The following is a 26,080-nucleotide window of genomic DNA, read 5'->3' as shown; positions in this document are numbered from 1 at the left end:
AGTGGGATAAAAATGCCTTCTAAAAATAAACCAAATCAACTGAAGAGAAACTTCCATAGCCCTAGTTTTGAACCTTCACTCTAAATCCCAAGTCTCAAGTTTCCAGTTTATTTCTGAGTTTGTTGATGAGCTAACCAACCTTGAGGGTTAATGTAGGACTCACCAAAAATCCTTATACATATGTAGCTATTGTTGGAAGTCTTTGAAAAATAAGCAAGAACTTCCCACTCATTTCACAGTTCTCAATTATCTGATAACTATTAGAGAATCTGGAAATACAGAGGCAAAGTTTAGGGTTCTGAGCAATTGGTTTCCAAAGCATCATTCGGGTGGGCTAAAGGTGCACATTAGTTTGGCTTTTATACCTCCTGCTTCTTTTCAAGAGAATAAATAATTACAGTGATTTGTCTTTGAAAAGTGCAGCTTGGAGTTGACGTAGAGAAGTCACATAATGGTATCAGCACTTCAGCCCAAAGTAAATAAAATGGTGAAATATATTTAGTAAGTGATAATGCAAGGCACTGAGCAACAGAGATAAAAAGAAGGAACTGTCCTGACAGGAATAGAGAATACCAGGCTTTTGTAAAAAGGAAGTAATTATAGAAAACACAGTGGGGGGGGGGACACAAAAAGTCTTCCAAGTTCCAAATTTCCATCCTAATTCCAGGCCCCCAAAAGGCAAGTCAATTTCTCAGTCACTTTGCGTAGGTTTCTTCCCTTCCAGATTTCAGCCTCCTTCCTTCAGATGGTAAGTGCTCGATTTTGGACACAATAGAGCCATTGCTCTCTTTAATGCCTTTCAAGGCTAATGTGAATGTTCAGGCTAGTGGAGGCCATTAGTGCTTCCTGCCTTTCCCAGATGCCCACAAGAGGGCCTTTGGCAGGACTACAGTGCTTGCCATAAAGAAATTTTACCCTCCAAAAAAGGCTGCTTTCCAGTTTTCTTGTTCTTCTGACATAGTCTGGGTTTGCATACAAATATTAATTTACTTCAAAAGACTTGTATAAAGGACACATGGACAAAATCAAAGGGGAGGGTGGAGGTGGGGGAAGGAGGGGGTTCGGCTGGGGTGGGGTAGAGGGATGGGGAGAAAAGGCATACAACTGTAATTGAATAACAATAAAAATTTTAAAGAAAGACTTGAAAAGTCTAATCAATCAAACAATTGACTTTGCCATTGAACGCAAACAAAAAGCAGCCAAATTAGTTTGTGTGCTGGATATAGCCTTGGATAGTCTACACACAGAATCTCAGCCCCTCCTTCTGCCTGGACCACTCCCCAAGCCCCACCCCTGCCACCTGAACCTGTCTTTGCATCGGCCATCACCAATGACCTCCTAGTTGCTAGGTCCAAGGAGTATCAATTCATAACTTATTTCCTGTTTATCAAGAAAAGGCATTGATGATATCCGATTTTTTCCAGAATCTGAGCACTCCTTCACAGTCTTCATCAGGGGGTTCTCTTCCTCTGCCCATTACGTAAAGATGGACTTCCTGCAGTCCTCCGTAAGAGACTCTCACCCACACCCTCATTCTTACCTGATTGTACTCAGCCCTTCGCCTTCATTGTCACCCGTAGGCTGGCGACTCCCATTTTATGTCTGTAGCCTGCCTTCCTCCTAGGTTTTAATCTCCTATATTTGAGGGTCCTTAGAGAAGCAGAGAGGAAGGACATAGTAATGTGACCAGAACTCTCAATTTCAGAAACTCTTATGCTTCTTTAATGTTTTAAAACAAACAACAAAAACCTTTAAAAAAATTTGGAGAGGCTACTAACTGCTTTGCTTGGCACCTTAATATTAGTCCACTATAATTTCACATAGAAGCAAAAGAGCATGTGAGTGCCCCCCCCTTCGTCGCTATTCTGGTAGAGAGATGGAAAATCTGACCATTCTTTTAAACTGTATATCAGTATTCCAGAGCAGGGTTGAGAGGACATGACAAAAAAAAAAAAAAAAGCTAAAGTGTTAATATGGGTGATGGTCAGTGACTGCTTCCTTGTATTTCTTATAATAATACTAACATTTATACTAATCTGTACCAATATCAAGTGGGACTAGCATTGGCTGCACTTAAAGAAATCACCCCTAAATAACAATCTATTTCAGTCTTCATGGAAGTCTGAAGGTGGGTAGTCCAGAGATGGGACAGTGGCTTTGCTCTACTAAGGTTTAAGGACAAAGCTCTTTGGAGCTCACTTCTCTCCCAACCCTAGGCTGTGACCTTCATCCTCATGGTCCTGTGTGATGACTGAAGCACCAGCCATCAATCCATGTTCCTGGGAGCTGACAAAGAGCATGCCACACAGTTTTTAAGGATGTTTGCCTGGAAGCTTTTCAGTAATACTTCTACTTATAAGTCATTGGGGAACTTAGTCACAGTGCTGCTTGCCGCTGAGAGAACAGCTGCACAACGCGGTCTTTAGCCCAGGAAGCTCCGTGTCCTGCACACACTGTGCTTGCATTACTATGGATGAAGTAGACTGTTGACGGGGGAGAGGCACAACCAGCAGTCTCAGCAATATTGTTTTCTGGACAATAAAAAAAAAAACAAGAGAAAATATCTAGATTTATTTGATGACAACAAAAGATCGAGCTACTACTTTCATATAAAGATTTTGTGGAGAAAAAAAGATATTTGTATGTATAAAATCAATAAACTCATAGGATTCTTTTCAAGGGTCCTCATGCTTGTTCAGCTTCAGGTACAACACAGCACGGTGGTCAGCCTGTGCACACAGAACTTAGGGGTCCACAGGCTGTTTTCCGGAGGGGTGGTGGGCAGGGGGCTCTTACCCCAGAAGCTTGAGAACCGTAAGTGGCCGAGTCACGGTGGGTGGACTAGTTGGGGCTCCTGCCAGCTTGGGACTGTTCCCCGCAGAAGTGCCTCTGCTAGTCTGTGCAGGTCCTGTCTACGTATTCCAAGGAGGACTCCCACCACTTCTCCTGCGTTTACAGACTCCTCCTGGGGGATTTTTCTCCCCGCGAGTCAACTTAAATCTCCCTTAAATCTCCCTCGGAATCTTTCCTCTTCCTCTGTCCTTACCCCTTCAATGGAACCACAACCTCAAGAATTTGATCTTTGCCCACAAAAATTCTACCAAATCTAGCAGAACAGTCTCAATGAACTACTCCCAGTACTTAAGGAGATTTCTGGTTGTTTCCTCCTTGTTTTGTGTCTAGCAAAGCCAACTTCGTAGCTTCTGTAGCTTTTGTGGCATTTCTAAGCTGGAGTGAGCCTTAGATAAAAAGTGTTAAAAAAAAGAGGTTTCGTTTTTCCTTGAACTAAAAAGCTGCATAGAAATTTTAAGTATCAACTTAAAACGTCGATATTCTGAGAGAGAAAAATAATGTTGGATAAATATTTCACATGTACAAATAATTTCATTTCCTTATGGTGTTTTAGAAATGCTTTGGGTTTTTTTTAGAGATTTTTTTTTAATTTTAATTTTTTATTGTTATTCAATTACAGTTGTGTGCCTTTTCTCCCCATCCCTCCACCCCACCCCAGCCAAACCCCCCTCCCTCCCCCACCTCCACCCTCCCCCTTGATTTTGTCCATGTGTCCATTATAGTAGTTCCTGTAATCCCCTCTCCTCACTGTCCCCTCCCCACTCCCCCCGAAATGCTTTGTTTTTATTTAGAGATTCAAACCTGCTTTTCTAAGTTAGGTTTCAATCCATACAACAAATGGGCCATCCTGGGGCATCCTGGGAATGGGTTCAAGAAACTGTGAAGAACGGCTACCTGTGTACACCCAGGGACCTGAGGCAGTGGTAACTCCTGGGCCCTACCAGGGGGTTAACCTTTCGCTTGCCCCTGGGTACACCTGTGGCCCAGAACTTGCATTCTGACAATATGTCATTAAAGTGGTACAACGTAAAATCAGAAAGAGAAAGTCCTTTCCCTGTCCCCATGTAACTGATGGCAGTGTTGTGAAAGAGAAGAGAGACATTAGAGATATACAGGCCTGGGTTCAAATCCCATACTGCACTTAGTGGTCATACTCTGAGCAAGTCACTTAACCCCTGTGATAAGAAAGCAATAAACAGTAGCAGCCAGCATGGATTCATTAATAAGATCTCAGGTCAAACTGACATAATTTTATTATATATTTTATAAGGTCACTTCACTATGCACAGACAGAATGCATTTTAATTTTGGAGCACTATTAAAAAACATATCACAAGGTATCTTGTGGTCGCAACAAATAAACCCAAACTAGGTAGTCCTTAAAAGTATGTTTGGCACTGGTCAAACAATGGCATACAAAGAGTGTATATTAATGTATAGATTCCACCTGGAAAGAATGTCTCTAATACCAGGAAAGTCTCCCCCATGTTATGTTCAAGATTGTATCAATAATTTGAATAAAAATGTATGAAATGCTTGGGTAGATCAAAAGTAAGAAAGACAATGAATACATTTGGGTGACAGAATCAAAATCCAAAGTGACCTGAACAACTTAAAAGAATAGCTGAAATAAAAGCTGCTTAAACAGCTATTTCAGGTTCGTCATTTAGATTCATAATTACTTGGGATACGGACATGGCCCAGAGTTAGGGCTGGTGTCAGGTCGGAGCAGGTGGACTGGGCCCACTTGGCTGGCATGCATGAAGAGACAGGAAGAAGGGCGGGCTGACCAGCTTAAAGGGGCTACCGCTGGCTAAGTCTGGGAAAATTCAAACAGCCAAATTTTAGTTAGTGATTATATGGATTACAACCAATTGAATAAAATATGAATCCACGAGCCCATACTGATATAAGGAAGGAAATGAATTACTGTGTGAGGGAGAAGATAAAAGTTCCTCTTACAGGAAAGTGCCAACTGAGAAACATAGAACAGTGGTGCTCATAGGAAAAAAAAAAAACACCATTTGCCAAAAATCATAGTGATAATTGTTTCAGACAGAAACAATTGATGAATGGAGGCTAATGTTAGTGCGTGGAAGTACAAAATACTTAGTAAATTAACAGTGGAGAAACCTATCCCATGTCACCTTGTCTAAGATGTAAAAGTCAACATCACCAAAATAGGACAAATTGATATCATACGCCTCTGATATCATGCACTATGAAGAACATGGCATCACATTTGCGGTATCCCTGCCAAAATTTAATGGCTTGGGTCTAATAACGAGGAAATACAAGACAAATGTAAATTGAGGGATATTCCATCAAAATAACTGTTCTGTATCTTCAAAAAGGTCAAGGTCACAAAGGTGAAGAAAAGACTGAGAGACTATTGAAGAGTCTAGACAGGAGACATGGACCCAAAAGGAAAAGGTATATATAAGGACACTACTGAAGGTAGGGGATTAGATGGTAATATTATATTAACATCCATGTCCTAATTTTGATGATTATACTGTAGTAATGTAGGAAAGTAGCCGGGTGCTTTAGGAAACACGTGGGAGTAATAGAGCACCATATTTATAACTTACTCTCCAATGATTTAGAAAACTACAGAGACAGTGGGTAAAGAGAGATTACACAACTGTAGTAAATCTTAATAATCTGGGGATCTGAGTAAAGGATGTACTATTTCTCCACCTCCCAGAAAGTTTTCAATTATTTCCAATAAAAGATTTTAAAAATCAATTACATTAAGTTCAAGTGAGACACACGAAGCAGCAGAGTGTTAGAGGAGAAATTTAAAGCAGAGGGTAGCTCAAGACTCCCTCTACTTGACTATCAGTTCTAAGGAACTGATAGTTCTAAGGAACTAGTGCACTGATACCACCAGGCAAAGGCTGTCTTCTGTGTCGGGGGCCATTCCATCACAAGTACAAGCAGCAGAGTACTCAGCCAGGCTTCCTGAAGCCTAGAACTTGAACTAGGAAATCCACTGAGGACCAAAGCAGCTGCTCACTAGTCTTTTTCTCTGTTGGGCCACATGGCCACTCATCTTTGTTTTTATCCATGTACTTGCTTCGTCCTTTTCTCTCTCTGCACATCAGACTGTCTTGCTTCTCTGTGCCCATAGCAGGAAATGGCCTTATGTATCCCTGCAGTAAATTTATAACCCAAATTATTGGGAGAGAATGTAACTGGCCCTGTTGATTCAGGCGCCCATCTCTGGCCTAGTCAACAGTGGCAAGGAGGCTGGGGTGATGTGATCCCGCACTCTTGGCCTCAGCAGGATTTGGGAAGCAGCTGTTCCAGGAAGGGGCATGAGCAGGCAAGCTGTGCCTATCTCCGCACAGGAACAAATGAGTCAGTGCTGGGATGAAAAGCCTGCTTGATGAGTGAGGAGATTGAAAACTGCTGGTCCTGCATCATATCTCGATCTGTAAGTGCTGGAGCACAACTGTGGAGACGGACCCAGCGAGTCATCAGCACTACAGCAGCTACAAATGTGTGCGGAGGCAGGTGTGTTGAACCAGTGACTCCAATGCCCCTAGTGCTTTTAGTGCGAGTGACGTAAGTTTTCCCACAGGTGAACTAACTTAATGAAATTCTGAAAGCAAAGTACAGTTTTCTCTTGATTTACGTGGTAGTTGTGCACTTGGAAAATGCACTGCATACTGAAAGCTGGAGAAAACATTTCATGTTTAGTATGAAAAATGAAGTTAGGTTGTGGGTTCAGAGAAACAGGCTTTTAACCTACAGGAGTGTCCTGTCAGACATTCGTAAATCTCGCAGGATGAAGGATAACTCTTTATTGTGTGGGACTCTCATATACTGCAGCAGGCCCAGCACGCCCTCCCTACTGGCAGTAGACCCCACATGTTATTATGACAAGCCAAAAGTGCCCCACATTCATCCAGAAGGCCCCCAGGCCCCCTGCCATTACAACTAAGGACCATAGTTTACTTCTGCCAGGAGAGGTCAGTGGGTTATTTCTGCCTTATCAGAAGCACTGTCTAAGTAAATCCCTCCCAACTCTGACACGCAACAAGCCCATGATTAAATCTCAATGCCATTACCTGTTCCCTTCTGAAACATTACAATTTTTTTCTCCATTGATATTCAAGAAGATACTCGACTTTATACCAATACTTAAAAGCCATGTTAGCCAGGACACTTGTAGCTTCAAATCACAAGAAGCCAATACAAATATGTGTCCATTCACACACAATGGAGGAATTTACTGTCTTAACTTGGAAACCCAAGTGTGGCACTGAATCCAAAACAACTGGATCCAAGAATTCAAGTCAGGTTTTGGAGACCCCCTCCCAGTCCCTTCCTTCCTTCCTTCCTTCCTTCCTTCCTTCCTTCCTTCCTTCCTTCCTACCTTCCTTCTCTCTTTCTTTCTCTTCTCCCTCCCTCCCTTCCCCCTATTCCCCCTCCCTCCCTCTCTCTCTTTCTCTGTGGGATGAATTCAGGCTCTCTCCTGGTGATGGGCAGATGGCTACTGACCATCCTCCATTCACATCCTATCCACTCTGTGGAAGCTCTCTGCTTCTCCCCTCCTGTCTGAACTGTGCCCTGTAGTTGAAGGAGGAACCTACAACTGTGAAAAAGTTACTGTCATGATTAGTTGTTTAATGCTGGTATTCCCTAGTAACATGTAAGACCTATGAAGACAGGACCTTGTCTTTTCTACACAGTGCTACACCAGCATAGCACTGCCCATTTGGGTCACTTAAAAAAATGCTCACTGCAAGAATAAACTGCTCAGTTGGAACTAAAGGTTGCCCAGCTTTCAGTACTGGTATTTCTCTACAAGACTCTACAAGACTCTCTTAGACATTTTGAAAACATGGGCAAAAGGCAGCAAGAGCTGTGTATTCTATACGCAGACATTAGGCTGACTTACGGTACTGAGAGGTGGAAACAAACCGGGGAAATCCAGTGGGAAGGTCCCCTCACTCCAGATCCACCCAGGCTCTTCTTCACCTGGAGTCAGGCAAATTCATCCCCCTCTCACTTTAGTCTGAGGACCACTCTTCGAAGACTAAAGTCAGCATTAAAGAAATGAACTGATGGATTCAATTAGTATATTACTGAAATCATTTCAATTCATTAGGCCACTTTAAAATTTCATCGCGGTTCCATGTACACTTTGCATACTGCCCTTTGTGATGCCCTGACAGAATTAGGCATCACACTGAGTCACAGCCAAAGGGCTCTCCTGCATAATAGACTTCAGTGCCAGTCTCTACTCTACGAAGCGCTCTGCCACACTCAACAGCATTATAAACTATTTTGCACATCGTCCAAGTGATAGGGGTTTCTTGTTTTTCTTATGTGGAATAAAAAAAAAACCCGTAAGTCTGATTGTACCTAAAACTGAAGCTGAACTGGGTGGGTCAGAATTGCTAGTGTTTAAAAAATGTGAACAACATCCTTAATATAGTTCCTTGTGACTAACCCAGTGGGTGTGACGCTCAAGGGAAAACAGCAAGTTCACTCATCGTGACTTTGAAAAGCTAGACTTTAGAACTCTGTGCTATTTTCTGACATAAAAATTATTCAAGGAAGTACCCAGAATCTTATTTAAGAGATTTTTTAATAATGGAAAATTAGGCATTTAAAGACTTGAATTGAAAAAAGTGTAACGAACAAATCAGAAGAATGCAATCTATGCTTCTCTCCCAACTGTCATGTCTTTAAAAGGTTGTACCTTTTGCCAACAATCTCACTTCATTGCGATTATTATGGTGGGTACACTGTACACCCAACAGCAGAATAAAGGCCCTGTTCATTTTATGTTTATTGCAAGACCGGTCTCATAGTTATAACCCATAGGTACACTTTATAAGAATCACTAAAGTATAACCAATAATTAACCCATTGGTCATTAGGTGCCTGATCATACCAGGCACTTTGTAAGCACTTCATCAGCATCACACTTAATTCTCACAACAAATTGTTTGAGAGGCACTTTTATCACACCCATTTTAGAGTTGAAAGCACAAAGACTTGGAGAAGCTAAATATCCAGTCCAAAGTCACATAGCTAATAAGGGCTGGAGATAAGATTAAAACTCGGGCTGGCTGACTCTTAATCACAGCTCTGTACTGCCTCTTAGGACCTACGCTGTGTGGTTCACTGTATAAAAAGGAGATTGTGGAACTGCAACAAATATGCGACTCTCTTCTTAATCCATCTTCTCAATACAATTAAAAAGTTACCCTATTCAGTGACTGCTAGCCTCACCTCTATAGCAATGAAATGCTATAAAATGGCTGAAATGCAACCTAAACCCAAAGATAAATTTGAGACATGAATGCATAACCTACCCAGATAGAATGACCCCAAAACTACTTACATGTTTGCTTCTTTGGGCTTCTGAATCTTCATTCTCCTAATTAGATAAGATCCAGCCTACTTAAGAAAGAGATGGAGGAGAAGGAAAAGAAGTGTGAGAATGCCTACATTAACTGTATTTTCTTTTTTACCATATTCTTGCTGCTCTGGCACCTGGGTCCTTGCTGACTGAGAAGGGACTGCCTGCCCCAGGGTTAGCTAATTTCTAGAGATACCAGACAACTCAGGTACAGTTTCCATTTTACTTCATTGAGGACCCAGTGTGATTATTGCTTCCCTGCCAGGCACTCTGCTAAGTGGGTCAGAGGCATCAAAATCTATTAGATGAAAATGAAACCAGGTGGTTCCCAATGAACCAGGTGGTATACAATAGCCCTCTAGCCAGCACTAGGGTAGATGCGAGGAACCTGAAATCGTGCTCCTTGACTCTTACATGGCATTTTTGTGACTGAACATACTCATTAAAACTTGGAGCATTATCATTTATCTCATTTGAACAATTAGCAAATGTGTGACATGCATTCAAATTGTTCATTAACTAGCTGCAGTTGTATCTAAAAGCAAAGTGTAAAACAAAGGGAAAAATTAAGATTTCCAAATTCTAACTTGTTATTAAGGACAAAAGAAAGCTTCTAGGTCAGGATTTCTCAAATTGTACGTGACTTCTGTGTTTTAAAGCTGAGAGCTAATCCAAATCTCTATTCTTCTTCAACTTCATAGTCAGTTTTGGACTTTGAAAAAATATATTATATTGAAACAAAGATAATGGATATAATAAGATGAAGGTTCATACAGTTAAAATAAGTTTGTGCAAATTGTATCAGTGATTTGGGATTCTTTTTAATGGGATATTTATCATTAATGATTGAAAAAGAAAAAAGAAAGTCAATTACTGGCTGGATTTAACTTAGCCTTAAAGTGGTCTTAAACACAGTAACTGTGAAACAACACTTTATCTGGATTTTTTATAGTCAGAATAAAGCAGACAGAATTTAACAAATTTTCCTAAAACCAACCAGTAGATGTCACTGTTGAAATGTACTGGCGACACTTTTCCTACAGTTTCAGGTGTCCAACAGAAAATTATCAAACAAATTTGAATAACTTACAACTAGTTTAAACCCACAATAAGAATGCTTATAAATCTACCCTCTTAATTTATAATTCAAAGTAGTCACTTAATTTCTTGTTAAAATAATCATTGCAAAATCATTCTAAGCTAGTGATACTATACTTACAAGTGATTCAAATTTAAATGCAAAATATTTTAAGAATTTTGAAAAATAGTCTAATATAATAAGTCTGCTTTTCAAGGAAAAGTAGATTCTATATTTTTTGTTTTTTAAATATATTTTATTGATTATGCTATTACAGTTGTTCCATTTTCCCCGACTTTATTCCCCTCCACCCTGCAACCCCTTCCCACCAGCATTTCCCCACTTTAGTTCATGTTCATGGGTTCATACATGTAAGTTCTTTGGCTTCTACATTTCCTATACTATTCTTAACCTCTCCTGTCTATTTTGTAGACCATTTATGCTTTTTATTTCCTGTAACTTTTCCCCTGTTCTCTCCCCTTCCCCTCCCCGCTGATAACCCTCCATGTGATCTCCATTTCTGTGGTTCTGTTCCTGTTCTAGTTGTTTGCTTAGCTTGTTTTTATTTTTCTAGGTTTGGTTGTTGATAGTTTGTTGTAATTTTATTGCTTGTATTTTTTGTTTTCTTCTTTTTCTTAGATAAGTCCCTTTAACACTTCATATAATGAGGGCTCAGTGATGATGAACTCCTTGAACTTGACCTTATCTGGGAAGCACTTTGTCTGCCCTTCCATTCTAAATGCTAGCTTTGCTGGATAGAGTCATCTTGCATGTAGGTCGTTGCCTTTCCATGACTTGGAATACTTCTTGCCAGCCCCTTCTTGCCTGCAAGGTCTCTCTTGAGAAATCAACTGATAGTCTAATGGGAACTCCTTTGTAGGTAACTCTCTCCTTTTCTCTTGCTGCTTTTAAGATTCTCTCCTTATCTTTCATCTTGAGTAATGTCATTATGATGGGCTTTGGTGTGTGCTTCCTTGGGTCCAACTTCCTTGGGACTCTCTGAGCTTCCTGGACTTCCTGGAAGTCTATTTCTTTGCCAGAATGGGGAAGTTCCCCTTCATTATTTTTTCAAATAAGTTTTAAATTTCTTGCTCTTCCGCTTCTCCTTCTGGTACCCGTATGATTCGGATGTTGGAATGATTAAAGTTGTCCTGGAGGTTCCTAAGCCTCTCCTCATTTTTTTGAATTCTTGTTTCTTTATTCTCTTCTAGTTGCATGTCCATTTCTTCCTTCTGCTTCGAACCATTGATTTGAGTCCCATTTTCCTTCCCATCACTGTTGGTTCCCTGAGCATTTTCCTTTATTTCCCTTTTCATAGCCTTCACTTTTTCCTCTATTTTGCGACCTTACTCAACCAATTCTGTGAGCTTCCCGATTACCAGTGTTTTGAACTGTGCATCTGATAGGCTGGCTATCTCTTCATTGTTTAGTTGTATTTTGTCTGGAGCTTTGATCTATTCTTTCATTTGGACCTTTTTTTTTTTTTTTTTTTGGTCTTAGCATGCCTGTTATGTAGTGAGGGGCAGAGACTTAGGTATTTGCCATGGCAGGGCGACCCATGTCCCTGCGCTGTGATGCTGTGCTGTATGTTGTGTGGGGGGTCCCAGAGGGAAAAATGAGGCTTGCTCAGCTCTCAGCCGGCTTTCAGTCACTTCCCTGCTACCCATAAGCAAAGTGGGACCCTCTGGTGCTGATTCCCAGGTGGGTGGGCTTGTGTACGTTCTAGGCCCCTGTGGGTCCCTCCAGCAAACTCTCCTGTGAGGCTGGGAGTTTCTCCCACTGCCACCTCAACCCCCACAGGTGTTTGCAGTCAGAGGTTTGAGGCTTTATTTCCAGGGCTAAAGTCCTGGGTTGTGCGGTCTGTCTGGCTCCCCAGTTATTCCTCCCGGTTTATCCACATGCAGATGTGGGACCGCCGGCTCTGCCAGCCCTTGCCTCACCCGCCCCCATCCGCCAGCCACCGCCTTGCTGTGAGTCCTCTCCGCCCCTTCTGCCAGTCTGGATGAAAGTTTCTTCTTTATCTCCTTGGTTGTCAGACTTCCATACAGTTGGATTTTCTGGCAGTTCTGGTTGTGTTTTGTTTTTAAACTTGTTGTTGCCCTTCTCTTGGTTGTGCGAGGAGGCACAGTGTGTCCACCTGTGCCTCCATCTTGGCCAGAAGTCAAAATTCTATTTTTAACATATCAGTTTTTGAGAGAACCAAGATGGCCGTGTAGGTAGACACACTGCGCCTCCTCGCACAACCAGAACTGATAGAAAATCAAACGGCAAGGAAGTCCGACACCAAGGAAATAAAAAATAAACATTCATCCAGACCGGTAGGAGGGGCGGAGATGGGCACTGGGGTGGAGAGGACTCACGTTGCCGTGGCGGGACCGAGACTGGCGGAGTGTGGGACGAACAGGGCAGCAGTCTGACCACTAGCAGACCCTGCGGCCCCACATTCGCACAGATAAACCCAGAGGGCCGGACTCAGAGTGGTGGAGAACGGGGCAGGCAGAGCGGCCCCACATTCGCACACAGATAAATCGGACAAATGGTGGGGAGCGAGGCAGACCACGCAACCCAGGGCTCCAGCTCGGGGAAATAAAGCCTCAAACCTCTGACTGAAAACGCCCGTGGGGGTTGGGGCGGCAGCAGGAGAGACTCCCAGCCTCACAGGAGAGGTCGTTGGAGAGACCCACAGGGGCCTGGGACGTGCACAGGCTCACCCACTCGGGAACCAGCACCAGAGGGGCCCAATTTGATTGTGCGTAGCGGAGTGAAAGACTTACATCTCATGGAGAGGGGAGTGGGCGCCATTGCTCCCTCTTGGCCCCTCCCCCACATACAGCATCACAGCACAGCGACCAGCGTTACCCCACTCTGGTGAACACCTAAGGCTCCGCTTAAAGTAACAGATACGCCAAGACAAAAAAAGAAAAAAAATGGCCCAAATGACAGAACACCTCCAAGCTCCAGAAAAAATACAACTAAGCGAGGAAGAGATAGCCAACCTATCGGATGCACAGTTCAAAACACTGGTTATCAAGATGCTCACAGAATTGGTTGACTCTGTTCGAAAACCCGATGAAAAAATGAAGCCTATGCTAAGGGAAACAAAGGAAAATGTACAGGGAACCAATAGTGATGCGAAGGAAACTGGGACTCAAATCAACAGTGTGGACCAGAAGGAAGAAAGAAACATCCAACCAGAAAAGAATGAAGAAACAAGAATTCGGAAAAATGAGGAGAGGCTTAGGAACCTCCAGGACATCTTGAAACATTCCAACATCCGAATTATAGGGGTGCCAGAAGGAGAAGAGGAAGAACAAAAAATTGCAAACTTATTTGAACAAATAAGGAAGGAGAACTTCCCTCATCTGGCAAAGGAAATAGACTTCCAGGAAGTCCAGGAAGCTCAGAGAGTCCCAAAGAAGCTGGACCCAAGGAGGAACACACCAAGGCATATCATAATTACATTACCTAAGATTAAACAGAAGGAGAGAATCTTAGAAGCAGCAAGAGAAAAGGAGACAGTTTCCTACAAAGGACTTCCCATAAGACTGTCAGCTGATTTCTCCAAAGAGACCTTACAGGCAAGAAGGGGCTGGTAAGAAGTATTCCAAGTCATGAAAGGCAAGGACCTACATCCAAGATTACTGTATCCAGCAAAGCCATCATTTAGAATGGAAGGGAAGATAAAGTGCTTCTCAGATAAGGTCAAGTTAAAGAAGTTCATCATCACCAAGCCCTTATTATATGAAATGTTAAAGGGACTTACCTAAGAAAAAGAAGATAAAGAATATGAACAGTAAAAATGACAGCAAACTCACAGTTATTAACGACCACACCTAAAACAGAAACAAGAGCAAACTAGGCAAAGGACTAGAACAGGAACAGAACCATAGAGATGGAGATCACATGGAGGGTTGTCAATAGGGGATTGGGAGGGGGAGAGGGGGGGAAAGGTACAGAGAATAAGTAGCATAGATGATAGGTGAAAAATAGACAGGGGGAGGGTAAGAATAGTGTAGGAAATGTAGAAGCCAAAGAACTTATAAGTATGACCCATGGACATGAACTATAGGGGGGGAATGTGGGAGGGAGGGGGTGGGCAGGATGGAGTGGAGTGAGGGAGGGGAAATGGGACAACTGTAATAGCATAATCAATAAATATATTTAAAAAAACATATCAGTTTTTAAGAACTAATACCCTTTAGCTCTATATATGTCATTTTAAGTGAAAAAAATACTACTGTTAAAATTTTCTAAGGAAAATAATGTCTAATTGTACCCACCACCTAGGTGTAATTGGTGTGGGCGCATGCTCTGATCTGTGAAAGGAGACTGTGAATGTAAAAGTGTTTTGAAAACTGCAAGTTGGTCTACAGAAGAAAGGTAAGATTTCTTTCTACACGCACAATTTTGTTCTACTTCCCACAAAGAAATGGCTCCAAAAAAGGGAAGGGAACGGAGTTATGAAACACCTACTTTTGCGAGAAGAGTGTTACAGCCTTGTTACCACGCTGTGGAGGTAAATATTATTTTGCTACTTGCAAATAACTGGTAACCTGGGAAAATTGGTAAGTCTGACCCCACAGCCTGAGTTCTTTCTACTGAGTCACCTTTGATTTAAATGATTGAAACTTTTATAAACCGAATAATATTCTTCTATGTTGCTACATTAAATTAAATTGACTTCGAGAATTCTGTTAATCAGAGGAAACTGATGATAACACATTTTTGTAGAGAAGGATATAATAAAGCAAAAGATCTCATCTAAATCAGCTTGTTAAGATTGTAGGTAAGTAGGCCCTAAAAGTACAAGCCAAATGCAAGTTACAGTCCATTTTTGAACTATGATGCATACTGGCTTGGCCTTCAAGTTCCTAGAAGAATTCTGTACATATAATTAATTTTGGTGAAAAAGGGAGGAAGAACATGCGGGGAGGAGAAGGAAGAAGGAGGAGGGAGAGGAAGAAGGTGGGGGGGAGGAGGGGGGAAAGTGGGGGAGGAGGAGGAAGAAGAAGCAAGGAGGAGGAGGAAGAAGAAGGACAAGGAGGAGGAGGAAGAAGAAGGAGAAGGAGAAAAGGAAGAAGAGAAAAGAAAGAAAAAGGCTGCGCTGCCACATCACAAGCGCCCTTCATGCCCGGCCGGAGGCACCAGCCCTACAGCAAAAGGGCACAGCCGGGCTGCAAGGGCCACTGAGTCCCGTCCCACCCGGGCCAGCGAGCACCCTGAGCCCAGTGAGGCGCCTGTCTGGGAACTGGGAGGCTGCCCTAGCTCCACGGCCAGCCCGCTCGCTCGCTGCGGGGCGTGAGGCCCAGATGAAGCGGAGCCGCCCGTTGTGAGGGTTCCGTCTCTCCGGGCCAGAATACTGAGTTCCTGAGTCCGAAGGGTGGTGTGCTGGGTGAAATTTATATTTAAAAAAAAATTAAACACTTGAAGAAAAAAAAAAAAAAAAAAAGCACAACTACCAGGAGTGGGGTTCGAACCCACGCGGACATATGTCCATTGGATCTTAAGTCCAACGCCTTAACCACTCGGCCATCCTGGTACACACGTACAGGGTCGCTTTCGCTCTTCCTACAAGCTGTATTCCACCGTCCTCCCCACTCCCTCCTGCAGGAATGCCTGGCGGCCACTGTCTCAGCTCTCCTGGCAGAGCTGGGAGGCCTTCCCGCCATTGCCAGGTTTCCCACCGCCGCAGGGCCCGCCAGGGCTGCGGAGAGGACCACAGGGGAGCAGGCGTGCTCTCGGCAGCCGCGGCGCTCGGCGGCTCGGTCGGGGCCCAACTCGGTGCTGCTTCCGGTTTCGAGGTGCGCGGGCGCGGGAAACAAACACTAGTAAACTTCTGCATTCCCAGGAACGTGTTCTGGGGGTGCCCCTGGCCGGGGGTGCGGGACGGAGCCCCAAGAGTGCTGTTCGGTTTGTTTTACTCAGAATGGAATAAACTTAAAGAAAAGAGTTGCGTGGGCACCAGGAGAGTTCTTGGACCCTACCCATAGGTCGCTTTTCTTCTCGGCGAGTGCCACCAGTAAGGCGGGAAGAAAGCTTCTGTAGAAAGTTGCGCCACGACAAATGCAGGGTGGGGTGGCCCCATTGGTCCCCTGCTGGCCGCAGACACCCCACCGCCTCGCCAGCCGGCCGTGCAGTGGCCTCCTCTCCGTTCCCACGACCCAGCCCTGTGCTCTTAACTGTGTGCTCCTTGCTTACCTTACACGGGAGTGTCAGTTTGCCCTGGCGACTCCTTCTCCGGAATTTCCACTCCATTTCTCACCCCAGGGCCTCCATGCAACCACAGAGTCAAGGATTCTGCGTTCTGGAGCATCAGGGAGCCTGGAGGCTGAGCCAGGGCCTGGCAGCCACGCCTTGTCCGTACAGCACGGTCTGTCTTTGACCAAGAGCTTCTATCGTCCAGGATGCTGCTCACATTCACCTCGCTCTGCTGGGGCCTCACCAACTGGCTCCTCACCCACTGGGTCACACTGTAAGAAAGCCTTTGGCCTGCACGTCCCAGAAGTCCAGTGATCCCTAGGAATACTGCCACGACCTGTGGAGGTGCTCCACAGACTGCTGCCCTGGTTCTCCAACCCAGGACGTTGACTGCCCCAGGGTAATAACTGGTGAAAGTGCCCTGACTCACTTTGCCACATAACATTTTGAGGCATCAGTGGCTTGTGTCCGGGTCTTACCCTCAACAGTAATCTCTCCTACTGAGTGTCTGCTGCCCTGGCACTGCAGAGCACACAGACAAGAAAATAGAGCCATTCCTTTGGCCTAGTCATGCCCTGGTGAGAGCAAAAGGGGAACTTGGGCTCTGCTGGGATCTAGAGGCATCCAAGTGATGACAACACATCCAAGGGGTGATAACACCATTCACCACCCAGAATCTTATTGCACTAAATTGTCACAGGCCTCAGATTTCATAGAGTTGAGCTTTCAAGGTACTTATAATGGTAATAATAAAAATATATGTTGAGTACTCACAATGTAACAATCATTGCTCTAAGTTCTTTACATATATTATCTAATTTAATGTTCTTAACCCTATAAAGTATGAGTTCATATCACCATTTTGAAGTTTAGGCAACGGAAGCCCAGTTACAAACTCACTCAAATACAAGAAGCAGCCTCCTAGATGTGCGCTGCCCCACCTGGGAGCATCACCACCAATCCACCTGTTGAATTCTCCATGATCTTCTGGAACATGGCAATACAATATTTGAATGATATTCTTATTTAACCTCCAACAAGCCCCTGGTTTATGGCAGTTCTGAACAACACAACCACCTCACAGGGCACCCCTTAGTAGTGACTCTGCAGAAGCCACAGGATCGTGTTAAGCTTCTCTGGCTGCTGTTAAGGATGGGCCTGTAATACAAGTTAGTCTAATCAGAGTTACAGGTGATTCCGAACCAGTGGAGAGGAGATGAAATCAATCCTCTGTGTGGAAGATTTGATACTTCTACCATCAATGGATGTGGGGGCGAGGGGGTGTGTGGTCTGTGTCCCCCCTCACTGATATCACAAGGCTTGTCTCTGTGGCAAAATAATGCTCTGTGACTTCCAGGTCTAGGTCATAAAAGGTTCTATTCTTTGCCTTGTTCTCTTGGGATGCTCGATCTGGGAACCCAGCCACCATACTGTGAGGAAGCCCAAGTAGCTCTATGTACTTGTTCAAGCTGACAGCTCCAGGCAACAGTCAGTACTAACTGCTACAGGTCCAAGAGAACAAGCTTTCAGCTGATTCTGGTCCCCAGACATCAAGGGACACCTCCAACCAACACGTCTTTCCAGCTAAGTACCCAGATATCATGGAATAGGAACATGCTATCCTCCCTGTATATTTCTCTAATTCCTAACTCACAGAATCTATGGGCTGGATAAAATGTTATTGTTTTGCTAAGGTTTTTTTTTTAATTGAATCAATAAATGAAATTTCTGAGACTGATAAACTGGAATACTGTGCTGGAGCCCTGGGAGTACTACACGGAGACTGCCTACCTGAGAATAAAGCCACCGTGGGGAAAGCAGAGTCCTGCGGTAAAGAGCCCCAGATGTGGTTTCATCAACGACTGGAGTCTTTTCCTCCATTTTTCCTGGGTTCCGGGTCAAGCTACTGTTTTCTAAATTCACATCTTACATGGGACTGTCTGCCTGAAAGGATACAAGTTCTAGATCCTAGCTGCAAGGGACGCTAGGAGGCAAGCCTCAAAATGGAGGAAATTTCCCCCACATAGGAAGGGTATTCAAAAGATGCTGGCAAATGCAAGACATGACAAATATCCACTCAAGTGTTGGGACAAAATGTGAAAAGCACTGCACGATGACATTGGTTATAACTGACAATATTAGAGAGAAAGTGACAATATTAAGACAGACTTTGTAACACTGAAATAGCTTCATGTTAAAGAATCACATTTAGCATACTTCTTACTAGACACCATCTACCCTTCACTCTGTGTGTGTTTATTTAAGCCATGGTCTTCTTTATGCATTCTGTAGTCATTTAAAAAACATACCCACAAATGCTTTGACACTCCTCCCTTTAAGAGATGGAACCTAATCCCCTTCCCCTTCCATATGGGTCAGACCTAGTGACTCATTTCTAATGAATAGTATAAAGCAGAAGAGATGCTGTGCAACCTTTGAGTCCAGGTCATTAAAAGGCACTGCTGCTATCATCTGGGTTGCTCTCTCTCTCGGATCATGCCCTCTGGAGGAAACCAGCTGTCATGTCATGAGCAGCTATTTGACAAGCCTGTGTGGTGAGGAACAGCTGGCAAGGAACTGGGGTCCCACATGAGTGAGCCTGGGAACAGGTCCTCCAGCCCAGTCAAGCCTTCAGATGAGTGTAGCCCTGGCCAGCACCTTGAACATCTTGACTGCAACCTCACGAAAGACCCTGAACCAGATCAACCACCACACCCTGATTTCCTGACCTAGGAAACTATGTGAGATAATAAATATTTATTGTTTTAAGATGCTAAGTTTTGTGTTACTTTTATGCAGCTGTAGATAACTAATACACACACTGGCCAAAGTTAGTTTCTCTAGCTTTGAGGATATATTCACAGGCATATATTTTGTTTCCACACATATGTTTTAAAAGAATAATCTTGCTGACCCCTTTGTTAACTTTCCTTCTTCCATTTGCTTTCAGACTCTTGAATGGATTGCCCATAGATTCCCAATCCACTCACTTTTCATATTCCCCAGAACCTCTGACATGGGGCTTCTACACTTACTTTTCCTCTTTTTTATCTTTGCTGAATGAAAAGGTCTTTACTAAAACAGATTCAAGTTTAAAACTTGTGTAAAGTGCAAACAATATAGAAACGAATAAGGTAGAATGTAAAACCCCCTATACTGAGACCCCTTGTCCCTTGAAGATGCTAAGCCATTTTCTGTCCCTCTCCTGCCTTTTCCATGTTGCTTTTCTCTGCCTAATTCTCCCCCAAAGCCCAGCATAAATCCTACCGTCCCACCACACATATAATTGTAAAGTAAAATGAGTAAATGTAAGTTACATTTACCTGCAGCTATGAATATGAGTGTACAAAACTCAGGGAGTTTCAAATAACACTTTAGAAGTGTCCTTCTCACTGTACACTCTCATTTATTATAATAAAAATTAAGGTATGTGATATTATTAAGAATATAATATTCTTGGAGACAGAATTTGCTGTTGAAGTACTTACACAATTTAATTTTTGTGTGAAATGTCATGAACTGTAGAACACACATATACCGTATAGTAAGCAGAAAACAAATTAATCTTTTTGTTCTTAATTAAGGGTTGCCATTACGATAGCCCCAATCTTTCTGAACTACAGATACAACAAGGGGCGGCAGGACATCAAGAGCCATGCCTCCTTTTCTTATGCTTCATCCATTGCACTTCACAAATGTGTTTTTTTATTGTTGTTTTTGTTTGTTTGTTTTGGGTTGTTTTTTTTTTTTTTTTGCAAATTGAGGGCAAGACTCTCTACCAGCAAAAAGATTAGGACTCACTTTACTGCCATTGTCTAGAACAGAAACCGCACATTCTCACTATCTCAGAGATATGCCTGTATTGTTTAGATTGTGGAGTCAATAGACCTAGTTCAAATTCTATTTTTTTTCTAGCTTTGTAGGCAAAGTGCTCCCCAAGTCTGAGTTTCCTCATCCCTAAAGTGGCAATAATAGTACCTACTTCAGAGAAATGTGAGAAGTACATAAGGTATGTAAAATATCTAGCAGGGTGCCTGGCTCAAGGTAAGTTCCAGTGACCATCAATATTGGCTGCTTTTCCAACAGCCACTCCAATCTGATTTCAGGAAAAGTAGCTTCCTCCCCTTTACCCAGAGGATTAATCATTATTGGTCTCAACCAATAATTTTCATGTCAACTGTCTTGCAGCCGTTCAAGGCCGGGCAGGTTCACCCTGGATTCGGGCAGATGGAAGAAAATTCACGGAGCCATGTGGATGTCTGACATGTCTTTATTCCAGGGTGGGGTGACCCACACACTCTGCAAGCTGCATGTCCCACCGTGGGAAGCCCTGACTCCCTTACATGCTAAATGCACACAAAGCCGGCAAGGTGCCAGTACTGACCTTCAGTTATATAACAGAGCTTCATTCTACACATGCAGGCCCCTACTCAAGGCCACGTGAACATTGCCAAGCCACGGTCTCTGGGACATCCCCAGTGAGGGAGCCTGGCTGACTCCATTTTCCCTACATCATCTATTTTGCCAATGATTGGTCTAAGGTGGAGATAAGGAGAAGAGTGGGTGGGGTGTGACCCAATTCTGGCCAATAAAAGATAAGGGAAGGTTGGCAGAGGGTTCTGGGGATGTTTTTCTTTCTGAATTGAAACAACAGAGTCTCAGGAGCTTGTGCTATTCCTCCCCTCTTTCTTCTTGTGTTCACTGAGATGGTGTGAAATGTAATTGTCAGAGAGCTTAGCCATCCTGTGACCATGAGAGAACAAGCCTATGGATAAGGAGCTAATCCCCAAAGATGTCAAACAGTAAACTGGAAAGACACTCTGCCCTTGGTCGCCTCAGTGAAGACCTTAGTGAGCCTCAGCTGACCAGAAGCCACCTACCTCTAATGCACTTGTCTTTTGAGATAATTAACATGCCTTTAAATATACGCCAGTGATCTAAAAACATCAGGATCACCTGGGAACTTGCTGGAAATGCAAATCCTTGAGCCCAAGTCCAACTTCTTGAATCCTCACCTAAGCTGATGATGCCGAGGCATGTGCAAGTATTAGAGTCCCTGTCATCACAGCAGGCTTTCTGCATGCCTTCTCAAGTGCTCATATGGTGTATGCAGAAGGGATAAAGGGGTCCACAGTATTCCCTAGAGGTTGCTTCCCCAGTGAATCCCCATTATTGGCTTGATTTCTTCTCATCTACCTCTCTGTCCTAGGTAAGCCTATCTTCTGTGGGTGCACTTGCTGTCTTTCTGTTACAAGTAGATACATAAACCATTGTGTGAAACCCTGAAGCTGCCTTTTCCTAAGGCGTGTCTCGTTCTTGACAGAATCTTCACTTTCACTTTACCAGAAATCTCTCACTTCCAAGCATCATTCTAACACCCTTGTATTTCAACATCAGCCAAAAGCTTCAACTTCCGGGTTACTTTTAAACACATTCTTATCTCAGTTATACTATGAAGAAATATGGCCAATTCGTAGTTTTTCACAATTTTATCGCTAGACACCATCAACACTAGAACCTATTTTCTCATCCCAAGGTGAGAATGGGAAGCCATCTGGTTCTGGGTGTGTGTGTGTGTGTGTGTGTGTTCATGCTGAGGGTTACCAAACACTTCTAGATACCTGGCCATGCTATTCTGGATTACAAAGAACAGAGCTGGTGGCTGAGGTCGGTCAAGCCTGACTTTCTGCTGAAATTGGTGGTGAGGCTCTTTCAGATAGCACTGGGTCACAGGCACCACAAAGAGATGCAAGGTTGCTGGTGACATGGGACCAGGTGGGGGGGGAGGCGGGGTAAGGGACAAGGTTTGCACGCCCTGTGCCTGTTCTTTCCCAGCAATGCAGAGCTCAGCTGCAGAGGAGTCTAAGTGGCAATTTTGCCAAGAGCTCTTAGATTGTTTGCGGCAGGGCTCTCTACTCCTCCTCGATTTTGCCCTCATCTTTTGTTTTCCTACTTTATTAAAGACATATCTGGTTTTATGAAGCAGCGTTTCAGTATCACTTTACATGTGTTATCTCATTTAATTCATTGAACCTCATTTTCCCCATTTCTTTTTTAGTGTTCTATCTCTATCCTGTTTTCCACTGTGGGCAGTAAAGGGGCTGCATGCTGAGCCTGACAGGGCCAGGGAGGCCTGCGTGGTGGCCTTACAAACTCAGAGACCTCAGTAACCACTCAGAATGGTCTACAATGAAACCTCTCCAACTAAAAGCTGGTCATGGCGGGTACTTGTGGCAGGCTGTGAAGTCCTAGGCCGGCATCTTCCCCGACAAAGATCAATCTTCACCTTAACTGAGCCTGTCTATTGTCTTTTTGCATCTACAATAACATACTTTTGGAATGTCAGAGTAATTTCCTTTTTTCCAGACCCCTCACTGCACAGGGCAGAGACCAAAAAACCCCTCACTGTTATTGTTATGGTGTTAACTGTTAACTGTTAACTATCCTATACCCACAAATCTGTCTATTCATTTTACTTTTTATTCAGTCCCAGAGATTTCCCTGCTTTGCTCTCTTCTGCCTCCCTAATCTATGACCAAAGAATTTCATGTAACCCCCTTATGTCTTCCTCTTTGATTCTGATGTATAAAATAAGTGGTAAAACTGCCATTTTCCAGAGCATTTTCTCAATCCAATGAGACTTTGCTTCCTGGCAATTGTCGTCAGTTTGGCTCAAATAAACTCATTAAAATGCTTATAGGTATGAATATCTCTTATGTTGACAACTTACTTTGTCTTTATTTGTATTTTTTAAAAAATATTATTACTGTTACATCTTATTGAAGTTATCTTTATTCTTGGTTTAACTTAGAATTTTTCTTAATCTATGTTCATGTTTTTACTTTTATTTTATAATTAAATATAATTATTTTATCTTATAATAGTTCACTTTTCATTACATTTCTATTTTAACCCTTTTTTTTATTTCAACATTTTAGTTTTCCTCAATTTTCTCCCTTCCTGGTGTTATTTTACTTTAATTTTTTTCTTTTTTTTCTTAGACATATTTATTTGACTTTGTGTTTTTGGTGAGTAAGAAATATGGCCTTGGGAAGCGGCAATAAAAAAAAAGGCCACATCCTCTGTCCCCACAGCCTTCACACGGAGGAGGGAGAGGGACAGTCTAACAAGAGGCCAGGTTTTCCTGCAGCCACTCAGGACGGGGCCTCAGACTAAGTTAGCTCAGTATTAAAGGGACAGGAGAGCTTAGAAAATGTCAAACAAAGGCACTCTCACATATGTATCATATATGTGGGGTGACCATATATATAACTTATCATCCAAAGCCACACACTTGTCAGAGAAGGAGCTTGTTGTGCTGGGGCAACAAGCTTGCAAGAACCCAGTCCCAGGCAATTTACATTATGTAAAAGAAATGAATATGCATGTTCGAACTAAAATTAATATCAGTTTTGCACATAATAGACACTTTTTGAATGAACAACCATATTAAAAATTACATAAACTTAAATGGAAATCAAAACACAATTCCTGAAGTATGAGACACTTCCTTATTAAGTGAATTGGGCAAATTCAACAGGTACTTGCCTTCAGAGCTCGAGTATCTGGTGTGCCTTCCGGATGACGTTAACCACACACTAGCTCACCAATATTCATCTATTTTTTAAAGTATTAGCAGCAATCCTTTCATTTCATTTGGGGTTAGACAGAAAGTATAGGAAGGAATGAAGGTCATCCTGATGTTTCATCTCCAGATCTGGCAGGATAATGATGCCATTACCTGAAGGAGGTTCACGGGAAGAAGGACAGGCTCTGCATTTGAGGAACCTGTCTCTGAGGGACGTTCTCAAACACAGGTCAAGCAGGCAGAATACAAAAGTCCTGAGCTCAGGTGCCAGATCCAAGCTAAAGAAATAAGTGATAGAGTGAATGACTTAGGCAAATTTCACAGGTGTCATACATACCCCATAGGCCAGAAGCACAGGCAGAGGGGCTGCCCCAGCACCATGCCTGTGCGATCTCTTGTCACCCATGGTGTGCTTGGGCAGGACCTGGCACCCACTACTCAAAAACAAGGTTTTTCAAAGGTGAGAATAAGAGCAGTCTTGCAAGAAGAAGGAAACAAGTCTAGCTTGGGCGCCAGCCACTCAGGGAGGTTGCCCATTCACGCCCATGGCACTGGAGTAGTCTGGGTAAGATTGAGGCTGTGTGTTTGCTTCTTGTCAGGCAAACCAAAGAGGGCTGCTGGGATCACCACTGGTCAGTCCTCTCTCCAGCAGGGTTTGGAAGCGAAGCCATGGGATGGATGAGATCACCTACAAAGAATGTACAGAAAAGGAAGTGTCGAGGGCAGAACCCTTGGCCATTTCACTTGCCAGTGTGTGGGCTAATTTATGTGACCCAATAACCTGAAAAAATATGTGAGGTAACTTTGTGTATCAAGCACTGGAAAGCAGTCATTTTTCTGCTTTTCCTTCCCCCTTTTCTTATCATATTTTGCTGTGTATAATACATACTTTTTGCCCAAATTTTTGAGGGAGAAACAGGATGCGCATTTACATATGGGTGTATAATGGGTATAATAATCCCATGTACAATGCACACAAAATATGGGTGCGCATTATACACGGCAAAATATGATTAGTTGTCTTAACCATACCTGGTGATTTTTTATAGCTATATGTGCAGGTGCAGCTATGGAAAAGGCAAATACTGTCAACCAAGCCCATACCAGGCATGTGGTTCTTGGCAAATTACAGTCTCTTTCTTCTGTCAAATAAATCAGAGGAGTTGGTGATATAAATTATGAATGTTTCCTTTCACTTTGTTTTTCCAATATACTTTAAGGAGGCAATTCAGTTGTCCAGTTGCAAGATGGTGTGTCAATAATTCCAGGAGTTTTTGTTTGTGGTGTAAACTGTAGTATGTACTATTTTAAGACACTGAAAATTTTGCGAGTTTTATATATATATCTTCTGAAGAGAGAAGCAGACCAAGCAAAGAAACAGTAGATCAGGTGAAATTAACAACATCATGCTCTCCATTTTATTTATTGTTTTAAAATAATGCAAAAGTAGGATGAAGAGAGGATTAGAAATTATACTTTATCAAATTTTAAGAACAGGCAGATTTTTGTCATTTTTAATAGAAAAATAAAAGGAAAATTAATTAATATTCAAGTGAATTTAAAGGTTTTGAGTTATGAGAAATCTATACAGGCCTTTAAGTGTTAGAAGAAATTTCCAAGATTTCCATCCTACTTACCACTCTAAGCCCAAACAAAATTATGTCATAGAATACTATAATACACAATTTTACCAAATTATACCCAGAGGGTATACACAGAGGGTGAAAAAATAGGAAACCTACCAACTTCATCTACCTTTAGTATTTTTAGCTTCCACTTTCTAAATTTTGGTCCACTTCAGTCAGGTCTCCTAATCTCATTCTGCTCTTCTGGGTGTCCAGGTTTATCTGTTTTGTAATCTATCTTGTATCCTTTCTTTCTTTTTACTTTATTTTATTTTTTATTAAACTTATTACAGTAACATTGGTTAATAGGATCATGTAGGTTTCAAGTGTACATTTCTATGATACACGATCTGTAT

The 26,080-nt window shown here is 42.7% G+C and overlaps 1 long non-coding RNA gene and 1 other non-coding gene across 2 annotated transcripts; both read right to left on the bottom strand.

Annotated features, from left to right (window-relative positions):
* Nucleotides 1–1,233: 1,233 nt before the first annotated feature.
* LOC128779533 (uncharacterized) lies at nt 1,234–16,766 on the bottom strand. The gene is made up of 3 exons (XR_008425562.1): nt 16,512–16,766; nt 9,218–9,273; nt 1,234–2,531 (listed from the first exon to the last, which is right to left on the bottom strand). It is a non-coding gene; the product is annotated as an uncharacterized lncRNA (long non-coding RNA).
* Nucleotides 15,770–15,852, bottom strand: TRNAL-UAA (transfer RNA leucine (anticodon UAA)). The gene has a single exon. It is a non-coding gene; the product is annotated as a tRNA-Leu (tRNA).
* Nucleotides 16,767–26,080: the final 9,314 nt, after the last annotated feature.

The sequence above is a fragment of the Desmodus rotundus genome, chromosome 11, assembly GCF_022682495.2.
Source record: "Desmodus rotundus isolate HL8 chromosome 11, HLdesRot8A.1, whole genome shotgun sequence".
NCBI classification, from domain to species: domain Eukaryota; kingdom Metazoa; phylum Chordata; class Mammalia; order Chiroptera; family Phyllostomidae; genus Desmodus; species Desmodus rotundus.
Note: the sequence above shows the minus strand (reverse complement) of the source record. Positions and strands in the feature narration are given on the sequence as shown.